The sequence below is a fragment of the Ricinus communis genome, chromosome 10, assembly GCF_019578655.1.
Source record: "Ricinus communis isolate WT05 ecotype wild-type chromosome 10, ASM1957865v1, whole genome shotgun sequence".
NCBI lineage: Eukaryota > Viridiplantae > Streptophyta > Magnoliopsida > Malpighiales > Euphorbiaceae > Ricinus > Ricinus communis.
Window position 1 is genome coordinate 25,539,187 of NC_063265.1, and position 12,335 is coordinate 25,551,521.

The following is a 12,335-nucleotide window of genomic DNA, read 5'->3' on the forward strand; positions in this document are numbered from 1 at the left end:
CAATGGGGACAAATCTATAATATTCATTGACAGAAGAATTAATAACAATCTTAGAATGCATTAGGTCTAAGTACTTCAACATCAAAACAATATTTACCCCCATAAGATATTGTGAGACATAAAAATGAGTATGGAACTAAGTCCTATTGAAAGGCGCCAAGTTATTTTTCACTTGTTAAGATAACATGAAGTAAAAACTCAAAAATAGAATTCATAAAATATAAGAGATTTATTATTTAGAGTTGTTAGATCATTCATAGAGCAATAATTTGATATTCACATGAAAGTGCTATAGAAAGTTGATAAAAGAATAAAACTATATCTCAAACCTGAAATTCAGATGTTACATGCATGGAGCATGTAAAAACAAGATTAGTATATGTCCAAGGCACGAAAATATCATGTAAGATAACCAAACTTGAGACAAAAATACATTAAAAGAAATAAAGTGCAACTTACAATAAATAAATACCTAAACATGGCAATTTTCTACAAAATATGGGAATCAAACTAATCATGCTAAAACACAAAAAAAGAATACAAACTTAACATTTTGAACTATATACATAATTACAAGATTCAAAATTCTAGAATTTGATGTTATCTGATTCAAAATCCAAGAGACATGCATGAGGCATAAACATAGAAACTCATAAAAGAAATCCCTTAATTTTAAGCATTTAATCATAAAAGAAATACAATCACTAACAGTTAAAATAATTAAAACTACAAAAACAAAAATTAAAATATGATGATGATGTAATTTAAAACCCTCAGGTTACCACCATATTGTGCAGATCCTTGAGTCTCAAGTGATGAGAAGAAGGTCAAATTAAATATTGGTTAATCCATAATGTTTAGGGTTTGTGTTTTATTTTTTGAAAGTTGGAATTACTGGTTAATACTCATTATTGTTATGTTCTTAGTTGTTAAGGACTTTAGGAATTGTTAAGAAATGCTATTAGTTGTTAACCTAAGCTCAAGGCTTCTTTTTCTATTTATAGGAAAAGTCTTGGAAACTCTATAGAGCCTTTTTAATATACGTTCTCAATTTCTGATAAATATCCATAATTAGAATAATTAATTCTGGACTTATCAAAATGTTTTATCAATAAATACTAAATAAATTATCTAAAATTCGAATATTTATTAATAAAAGGTTCTAGAAGACAATTAATAAAATCTAGTTAAGACTTACATCAGCATGAGGGGTTCCTGTATAAAAGGATGATGCCGATTGTATAGCTTCGATGTGTGACTAAAAGAGAAGCTTAAGTAATGATGGAGGAAATGCACAAAGGAGTATGCGGGCCTCATATGAACGACATAGTGTTAACCAGGAAGATCATGCGATAAGATTATTATTGGTTAACAATGGAAAAGGATTGCATAAAACTGGTGAGAAAATGTTGTGAATGCCAACTGTACAATGACCTGAGTCACGTACCTCCGATCAAGCTGCACGACTTAACGTCTCCTTGGCCCTTTACAGCTTAGGGAATTGACATCATTGGTAAAATAAAACCTTCTCGAACGGTCACAGGTTCATAGTTGTAGCAATTGACTATTTCTCAAAGCAGGTCAAAGCTAAGTCATTCACCACCGATCGAGCTGTACGACTTAACGTCTCCTTGGCCCTTTATAGCTTGGGGAATTGACATCATTGGTGAAATAAAACCTTCTCGAATAGTCACAGGTTCATAGTTGTAGCAATCGACTACTTCTCAAAGTAGGTCGAAGCTAAGTCATTCACCACCATGGGGAAAGAAAGATGACCAGATTTATAGAAAGGAACTTGATATGTAGATATGGGGTCATACATCATGTCGTGATGGGTAATGGGTACAATTCATGGGTAAGACATGTCTTCTCCATATAAACCTCAGGCAAATGGGGCGGTAGAAGCAGCCAATAAGAACCTGAAGAAAATACTTTTGAAGATGTTGTGGAATCACAACGATTGGTCGTTTGATTACGGTTTGCACTATGGGGATATCAAACAACTGAGCAAATATTGACTAGACAAACACCATAGTCTATGGTTTTTGGGACTGAAGTGGTTTTACCATTTGAGTTAGAGTTGAAGTCTTTGAGGGTTGTACTAGAGGCTAAAATACTGAAGTACTAATGGGTCGAGCAAAGATACCAGTAATTAGCTCTAGTTGACGAGAAAAGGATGAAAGCCCTATACCACATGCAGTTGTATCACAAAAGGATAGCTAGGGTATTCAACAAAAAAGTAAAGCCGGGAAAGATCATAGTCGGTGATCTAGTATTGAGGCATTCGACCCTAGAGGAAAGTTTAGGCCGAATTGGGAAGGCCCATACTTAGTAAAGGAGATCTTGCCCGTAGGTGCTGCTAAGATCTCAAATCTGAATGGGAACAAATTCACTGAACTAGTCAACTTAGAAAATAATAGAGCAAAAAAGAGAAAGAGATCCGCTAGAAAATCAAAAAGGACTGGTTGATAATAGAAGTTATATCTTGAGAAATCAAAATGTACTCATCTGGCTTTTAGTAAATAAATAAATTATTTAGACTTGTTATCAAACATATATATGTCTGTTTACCATTCTACATACTAACTAAAAGAAAAATAAAGCCAAAAGTTCTAAGCGAAATAAATGAGATATAAAAGAAGTATATTTTCTATCTTCTTTTTCTCTTCACATTTGCATCCCTAGATAGAGCAGCTAATTCTTGAGTCCTCTTGAATCAGGCAAAACTAGGAGAAGTGAAAATTTGAAGTTGAACCCAAGCGTTGAACTTGTCATCGGTGGTCAGATCGCGCTCATAGACAAGGTTTCGCTCTATGTCTCGGCAGGGCCAGAGTTTGTCGATTTTATCAGAAAATCCTGTCTAGGAAGCCTTCGAATTCAGGTGGGAATTCCAAGATTCATTGCTTCTGCCCATACTGGCATCAAAGTCTTGAAGGTGTGTAAAAGGTGGATACCCGTAGTCCAAGTAAGGGTACGCAATCATGCTTGATTCTCCACCAAGGGCAAGTCCAACAAATGAGTGTGTTTGGGACGCCTTTCATATAGGAAATCTAGCCATCATGATCCTGTGGGGTAATAATAGATCGAGTCTACATGTGTTTCGGCTCATACTTGTCAATATTCCTCGGGATGGTATGTATCTGAAGCTTTTCCCATAGCTAAATCTATAAAAAGAGTAAATGAAAATAGAAAGAAGAAAAGAAGAAGAAAAGGAAAAGAAGTTAAGTTGAAAACCTGAAAGGGTGATTTAGGCAAAAAACAGAGTCTAGTAAGTTGAAAAACCGAAAGAGCAGCTTAGTCAAAAGTTAAGACAAAAGCTGCTAAGTGAAAAACTCGAAAAGGCGGTTTATGCAAGAAATGAAAATAGTAAAAAAGAAAGAGATTTGGATGTGTACTTGTAAGAGAACGAGGCTGCCACCAAACCATTGATAGGTTTTATACATGTCTAACCTAATGATGGTTTCAGCCAAGATGACTAGAATTAGATTTGCTCCATGTTCCACTTGGTCAATAATGCCACCAATTCTGATATCTCCCTCTCCCTGAGGAGAAATTAACAGAAATTAAGCATAAAGGCAAAAGCCCAGCATTCGAATTAAAGGTGTGCCCTTTTTCTTCTTCTCACAACAAGAAATCAATGAAGTGAGTATAATGTATCAACCAACAGAATGGGAAAGTACCTTAGCTGGGGACATGTCGAACAATTCCATCAGTTTGCTAGGAAAACTTCAATCATGGGGCACAATTCTTGCCCACTGAATTTAAATACATGGTCCCTTGGGTACCAAAAGTTGACAGCATAATGGAGAAACCCATAATCAAGTTTGGTGTGTTGCATGGCTTTGAAAGATGAAAGATGGAATTTTCCAAGCTTAATCCAATCATTATCTATTAGAGTTTTAAAGAGAGTTGACAGGTTTTTAGCACTCTTTTGAGACATATTTTTGGCTTTTTAAACTACAAAATCGTATGTGAAGAAGTGAGAAGGCTCATGGGTATATATACGCCTTAAATGAGTGTTCGATTTGGACTCTACAACTGCAGAGCCGATCGGTAGTGTGCACAGCCAAATTGACTGAGCACATAGTCGATCAGCTATGTGGCCATCTGGTGCATTTTTTGCCAATTTTGACGGTTTTGTTAGGCATTTTTTTTATTTTCATTGCATGTAAGCCCATACAAATGTAATAATAAAGGGAAATAAGCAAAATGAAAGTAATTTAAAAGCCATAATTGATGATTTTATATATCCTCGAAAAGCTAAAAGTTTTGCAAGTCAAAAGATTCTACAAGCAATGATAAAAAATGGGAAAATATAAAATCAAAAGTCGGGGTTCTCTCTCAGATCCCTCATCCCATCGTCCGAGTCGATGTCCGTTCCCTAAGTCCACAAGACTGATAGCTGAAGTGTCAGTGTGTCATTTTAAAATTACTGAGCATCGATCTGTCATTGCCAGTCATCCACTTGCCCCTATAAGCCTTCATGTTTTCATATCTTCAGGAAAATAAGATGTGAAAACACAAATGAGAAAAGTAACTTACATGTGTGCAAGTGTTTGGAGTGAATTCCGGAGTGAGACAATAGGGTAAGGCAGTGCTCCATCACATCGTAAGGACTCTAGTAAGAAACCATCAAATCTAGAGGAAATGAAACGCTCCCCGGAACCACATCAGAGGTGGCTATAGGAGATGCCTCGAAGGCAGCACCAGCGGAGGAGACTGTGATGTTGGAAGGTATGGAATGTTGGGCGGATCGCCCCTCGCTCGACTCACGAGCAGTAAGAGCTTGATGGAGGAATTGTGAATAAAGTAATTAGGAAAACGGGATACAAAAAATAGAATTTTAAGTAAATCTAAAAAAAATACCTGAGCTATGATGTAGTCACCTAAGGGCACGTGCCCCAGCAATTGAGGGATGAAGGAAGTATAATCTTCGGGCTTGTCGTACCCCGCCAAACACTCTGTTAGCTCCTCCCCACTAAGGTGCACCGTTCAGAATATAGAAAGAGCTCGGCACCTACTGGGGCCTCACTCCTACCCATAGATCCTCAAACCTAGGTACCACGCCCAACAGGTAGGTCCAATCAGTAAGATCCTCCTCTACTCAAAATCAACCGTAGTTAGCATTTAGGGGTCCCACTGGTAGCGGTCTACTAGTAAATCACCTCAAATCTACAAACCAGAAAGGTAAGTAACTATATAAATGAAGCATGAATATGACTAATAAATTGTGTTTACCTTGTCCAAGGTGAAACTATTGATCCACATGCGGTACACATCAACTTGAGCCTACTTCAATATGATGCTCCTGCTCGAGCCTAGCGACTCAAGCGAGGGAAAGCCCGCAAGGTGCATATGGGTTGTGTGACCACTAAAAGGTCGGTCTCCACGATCCATACCTAGGTAACTATAACAGAGTGCTTGTCGTACCCCGCCAAACACTCTGTTAGCTCCTCCCCACTAAGGTGCACAGTTCAGAATATAGAAAGAGCTCAGCACCTGCTAGGGCCTCACTCCTACCCATAGATCCTCAAACCTAGGTACCACGCCTAAGAGGTAGGTCCAATCAGTAAGATCCTCCTCTACTCGAAGTCAACCGTAAATAGCATTTAGGGGTCCCACTAGTAGCACTGTACTAGCAAATCACCTCAAATCTGCAAACCAGAAAGGTAAGTAACTATATAAATGAAGCATAAATATGACTAATAAATTGTGTTTACCTTGTCCAAGGTCAAACTATTGATCCACATATGGTACACATAAACTTGAGCCTACTCCAATGTGATGCTCCTGCTCGAGCCTAGTGACTTAAGCGAGGGAAAGCCCGCAAGGTGCATATGGGTTGTGTGACTACTAAAAGGTCGCGTAAAGCAAGAATCATCATTTACTATACTTATAAAAGAAACTAGGGAAGATAAGTCAAAGCATAACTTACGTGGATCGCATGCTAGAAATCGTAAATCCTCTTACTGCTTTGGATTGTAATGTCCATTAGTGGTACAATTACGCGAGAGCTGCATATTCCCAGTTGTAGGAGGAGACTTTATCAAAATCCCCTAATAGGGCTAAATAGTAAAAGTTTAGTGAATTCCCCAAGTCACTGAACAAAGTCATACCAAAGAGGTACACTAAGAAGGCTTAGACCATCTGATCAACCTCCCAAGGGTTCCGAGGAACAAAGTCCCAGTAGTGGAGGGGGATGCTTTAATAAGCAATATAGCGTGAGTTCTTGAATGTCAACATGAATAGTGAAGTGATCTCGGAAGTCGGACTATTGATCTTGGATTGCATCATCAAATGGCACAGGTATGCCGAAGAAATCAATGCATGTAATAGCAGAAAATGAAAGAGAGAAGAGTGTCAACTCACTGACCGGGATGTAGAAGGTGTGAATAGTATCCATCCACCTCTCGAGCAAGACATAGACAAAAGTATTGTCGACCCTTTCGGTGTTTGATAGGAGTGTAGATACTAACTGACAAAAGCCAGTAGCTTTTATCCTAGATTGGACAAAGCTATGGAGCTCATCGAACCATTCACGAGCTGTATAGTTGTACCGGCAAACTGGATCGACACAACCTCACTTTGAAAATTCAAATGCACAAAAACATAACTTACGACGAAAAAGACCTTAGACAAGTAAGTTTGTGTCTATTAGTTGATAGTTTTTACGAAAAGGCCTTTAAAACCCCTTTTTTGGCCTGTGCACGGTCAATTGAACTGTATAGAGCTGATCAGCTTTCCAGGCTAGGGCACATAGATTTTTGACAATTTCTCGCATATTTTGGAAAAATAAGGTGTATATCTAGTACATAAGCCATATGAAATAAAGTTTAAGCTAAGAAATTACCTCTCTGAAGGCTAAAAATACCCAGGTTGGTGTTCAATTTTTCCGAAAGAGAAATTTCCTCTCCCTTCACAAGCCCAAGGTTATTTTAGCAGAAATAGGAGGAGAAAACTCCCAATTCGGTGCGATTAAGGTACATCCAGAAAACTTTGAGAAAGAGCTTGCCATTTTAAGACTTATTTTATGGAATTTGGTTAAGAAATAAAGGAGAAATCACAGAAAGAGTGAAAAAGGGTTTGAGAGAGAAAAGTGAAAAAAAAATAGATAAAGTAAATGAATGATGGATATAAGGATATATATGTCTTGAAAAGGGCAAAAGTGTCATTTAGGTCTCCGACCTATCAAAATCACCTTTAGGTCTAAAAACGTTATTGTAAGTCCTCAAAAGACACATAGAATGACAGTGAAGTGAGAGTTCCTTGAAAGTTACAAGTTTGGTCCCCGACTTATCAAAATTACGCTTTAGTTCCTAAGTGGGTCAAACACCAGTATAGTTTCCAAAGGGCATCAAAATGAATCAAATCGTACCTCAAAGAGGGAAATTCTAATTGAAAGTACCCGAAAGTGGAAAATTACTGAATTAATCCGAAGTGGTAAACTGATTCCTGAAATGAAAAATAGCCAGAGTGAATTTATACAATCATGAAATCAACAGGCATGGTTCCCAAATCAACATACGTAGTTCCAAAATCAGCGGAGGTGGTTTCCAAATAGCAGGCGAAGCCCTCAACCAAAGCAGATGAAACCTCACTTTAAGTAGGCGAAGTCCTAAAAAATTCAAGCAGGCATGGTCCCCACGTCAAATCAGCAATTAAAGTTCAAGCTTACAGGGCGTGGCTTCTATAGCTAATAGAAATATCCTTTGTCGTATCCTTGATTTTATGATTTGTCTCAATTTATTTAAATGCATTACATGCTTATAATTTTTCATAAAGAGGGGCCAACTATCAGCATCTATTTTCTAGATCTAGATATCAAGAGAATTATGAAAAATCCTATGATAAAAGTTATTGTCTTCTCGGGTCTTGGGAGATGAAGGATGGGTGAAGTCGAGGTTAAGGTTGAGGTTTATCCAACCAAACTTATCTTTTCAGAATCCATTTTGGAATTAACTGTCAAGAACAATAAAGTTTGATGGTCAAAATGATGGATTTTGCAAGTTCAAGGACTTAATTATAAATTTTTATCAAACTTTTCATGTATAGAGCCAATTAGCTCTATGTTTTAGATGAATCAAGCAAGCTTGATCTTGGGAAAGGTATTATTATGAATGATCTTGTAGGTACATTTGAGGAGCTCAAAGTTAATCTTGATGATCCATTAAAAGGGATAGAGGAATCCAATTAAACATAAACACAACACATGATCCAATTTAAAATTATCTAAATATATTGCAAATAAATTAAGGCAAAAATTAAATAAAATAGAAATTAAATGAAGCATTAAAATACATAAAATTAAAGAAATACAAACTTATGGCCTTTTCATAGGGGTGACCTCGCACAGTTACAGGTTGACCTTACACGAGAACAGTCCCCTCAAAACACAGGGGAAAATGTCATCATTTTGGGGATGCTTGACCCTCTGTTTTGAAGAAATAAAACTGAACTCATGTGAGGATAGTCCCTCAATAGTTACAAAAATAAAACGACATCTTATATGGGTTCATGTGGCCTATAAACCTGAGCTCGCTCAGGTGTTCAGAGCCTGGAACTCACTAAACAACATTGCGTGGGTTTAATGGCTCAAGTGCTAGTGGCCTCAAAATGACATCACATAAGACTAACAACAAAATCAAAATAACTAAACGACATGAGACAACAGGTTTAAGGTTGATCTTATGCGAGTACAGGTTCCACCCTCATAAGCTCAATGCCCCTAGAATCAATAAATTACATTTTTCATAAAAAATGGCAAAAGATAAAATGAAACAAAACAAATAAATGACTAAATGAGTAAAATAGAGGAGAAATAAAATAAACATGTGAGGAACAAAAAAAATTAAAATAAAGTAGATTTCGGCCTTCAAGTGGCTACGTTGTAAATTCTTTGGTAAGATCTAAGTGGGTTTTCTAAAGAAAAGAGAAGATTTGATTCCAAATCTAAAAAGAATTGCTCAAAAAGAAAGGAAAAAAGTGGATCTTTATTTTCTTCTCTCTTTGGTTTTCTTTCAATAAATGACTATAGTTAATTTTTCCCACAATAAAACAACTAACCAACCAGCTCTTGACTTTGTGGAAAATGATTTTATTTGTAGGAAGACTTTTAGGTCTTGAAAATTAAGTTGGAGGGAATTTTCCTACTCATGTTTGCTCCAATAATCGGATGACATGTCATCAAGAAAAGACCTCTATTTATATTGAATCTGGATGGGGTCAGAGCGTCCCTTGCCTTATCCTCCGCAAGGCAAGGTTGGATCTGCACGCGATTAGGTTGGTCTTGCACGAGGTCTGGGCCAGAAGCTTGTGCCTCTAGGATTAAACTCTAACCACACAAGGTCTAGATGGACTCACGCGAAGCTAGTGTGAAGTTGCGCACTGGTCGACCTAGATCCGCACGAGTTTAGTCCGAGGCATGGACTTTTTACTCCTTTTTCTTAATTTCTGAGCAACTCTTCTTGAGCTTAGGGGCCAAAATGTCCATTTTCTTCTTTTAATCGCTAGCTAATTAAACTTTTTTATCATCGGGCTTTATGTAACTTTAGGTTTTGAATTTTCATGATTCACCCTAAATTTTTCAATTTATTCTGTTGAACTCTTCAACTTTTATTTTGTTTTAGGGAAAAGGTACATTATAGCCCCTAAAGTTTGCTCTATGGTATAAATATATACCTCTAAAGTACATTTTAGGACATTTCACTTAAAAGTTATGTTTTTTATGTTATATTAGCCCCTGATAAGCAAGCAATATAGAACACGTTTATAAAAACTGAATTGGACTAAGAACTTGAGAATTAAAACAACAGATCTAGCTCATTTTGTTTTCTAACTTCTTCTTTTTTTTTTTTCTTAACCTCTCTATTTTTAATGAAAATTTCATTTTCTTACAAAAGATAGTAATGGCACCTAACTTATACTTTGCAAATTAGAAAAAGAAAATCGAAGGTTGCTTTTACATACATAATGATAATTCAATATATAAATCATCTCCTTAAGAGAAAAGAAGAAGTTGATGCGATTCTTGTTATTATTGTTGTAATAACTCATCAGATAAAATTTGGGTTAGCATTGCAGAGAGCATATTTGAATGAATCATCGATGTTGGTAGTGAACTTTGCTAACTTCTTTGATTTCTTATTCTTCAGTTTTTTTCTTTTTGTCCTAAACTTTAGATTTCTTTTATGCTATCAAAGAATAGAGAACAGAAACGCAAGGTACATACTTCATTTTGTGCTTTATCTTCTGTTGTCTTTATCATGCTCGCAAAGTGTTTATTGTAATGGCCGAATGGGAAGTAACTAATAGTATCATATTTTGTTTTATATTAATTTCTAAAATGATGTTCTCTTATTGATGTTTTTGAAATTGGTTTCTAAACATTTCTATTAATTAGGTTTAGTTATTTAATTCATGGGTTCTTATTTAATTAAGGTGGAGAATTCTTTTAATGAAATCTGTAATTTTTTAATATTAAATTGTATTTACAGTGAAATTAATTTGTATTAGCAAGAAGAATTGGTTTTGCATTTGCGGTGAATTGAATTTGAATTACAAAAATATACTTATATGAAGATATCTATTGTTTCTTTGGTATATGATGAAGGAAAATGAATAATAAGATAGTATTTTATTCAAAGAAACATAGACTCTTTAAAGAAAATGTAATTATTGTTTTAAGTTCAATTTAAGAATTTTTTTAAAGAAATAAGAAAAATTATTATTATATAAATCTTAATTAGCAATATCAATGTGTAAGAAAAGAAGCCAATTTAACATAACTAACCATTGCAATAGTCCCTCATTTATCCAACTCAGGTTTTATAGACAGTGGTATATGTGGTTTGATTATCTTGTTGAAAGAGGAGCTAATTTAACTGGAAAAACATAATTTTCAAGTTAAATATCCAAAAATTACTTAAAGGGCAATATCAAAGAGTAAACATTAAGGACTAAATTGTACCTTTTTCCTTTGTTTTATTAAGTTGTTATATTTTTATTTTTGCTTGGATTAAGGATGTCTTATAAATATTTCATGAGGATTTTATTGATTTTATTAGGTTTTTGTATTTTATTTTTGCTTTGATTAACAACTATTCGATAGTTAATTAAAAAAATAATAAAAGTAAAAAGACTCAATATAATAAAAAAATAAAACTAGAAATTTTAAGGACTTAAAAATGTATATTGTCCTTTTTTTTCAAAAAAGTTAGTTATTTATTTCTACAAGTGTATTAAATAGTCCTAATCATTAAATCTAATGGAATGTACTAGAACTGAAAAATGGACGGGTCAAATCAGGTTCGGATAAAATTATTTTGGATTTTGAATCTTTTCGAATCTGGTTATTTCGTGTTCAAATAACTTCCGATCTTGCTAATTTCGGTTCAAATTGGTCCGATTTGAATTTTTTTAGGCATATCTTTTTCAATTTAGATAATTATGAATTCAGGTCGAGTTAGATTTGAACGTAATCTAATTTGGGTTGCCTTGAATAGTGGATCGAATTTTGGATTAACTTATTAGGTTGTGATTAAAATTTTAGATTAATTTATATAATTTTATTTTTTGATCTTATGAATTTTATCTAGTATAATCCTATAAAATTAATAGTTTCAAGATCAAAGAAACTCTATTAATTAAGCAAATTATTAATAATCAATTAAATCATTAATTAATGAATAATTAATTAATAGATAATTACTATATATCCCTATATTTTTTATATTATACTACTTGTCCCTTAACATTTACAAATTTAAATTTATTATTTTTTTACTTTATAATTCTATAGTACAAAATCATTACGATAGAATTTCTATTAAGTAATATTTAACTAAGTTTATTTTATACTATTTGCTCCTTAATTTTTGTTGTAATATATAAATTATTTTATATATTCTTTTGTTACCTTAAAATCCCATCGTACTGTAAAAGTCAATATAATTAAAATACTAAATAATAAAAAATATAATTTAATTTTTAAACTTTTATCAAAATTGCCATTTTAGTATAATAAAGAATAATATTATTTTATTTTAATAATTTATAATTAGATTGTATGAATTTTTAATATTCGATAAATATAAGCACTTTTAAAATATTTAAATTTTGTTAGGATTGCTATAGCAAATTATATTAAGTAAAAAATATTAATTAATTATTTTTATGCAGATACTAAAGTTGATTTTTTGCTAAAAATTAATTTTACCATAATCGATAAAAAGTAATTTTAGAAAAATTTAATATTTTAGTGAGAAATTTAATAATTAGGTTAATTTTTTTTACTAATTTCTTAATTTTGAATTAAAGAGGTAATGATTATTTTTATT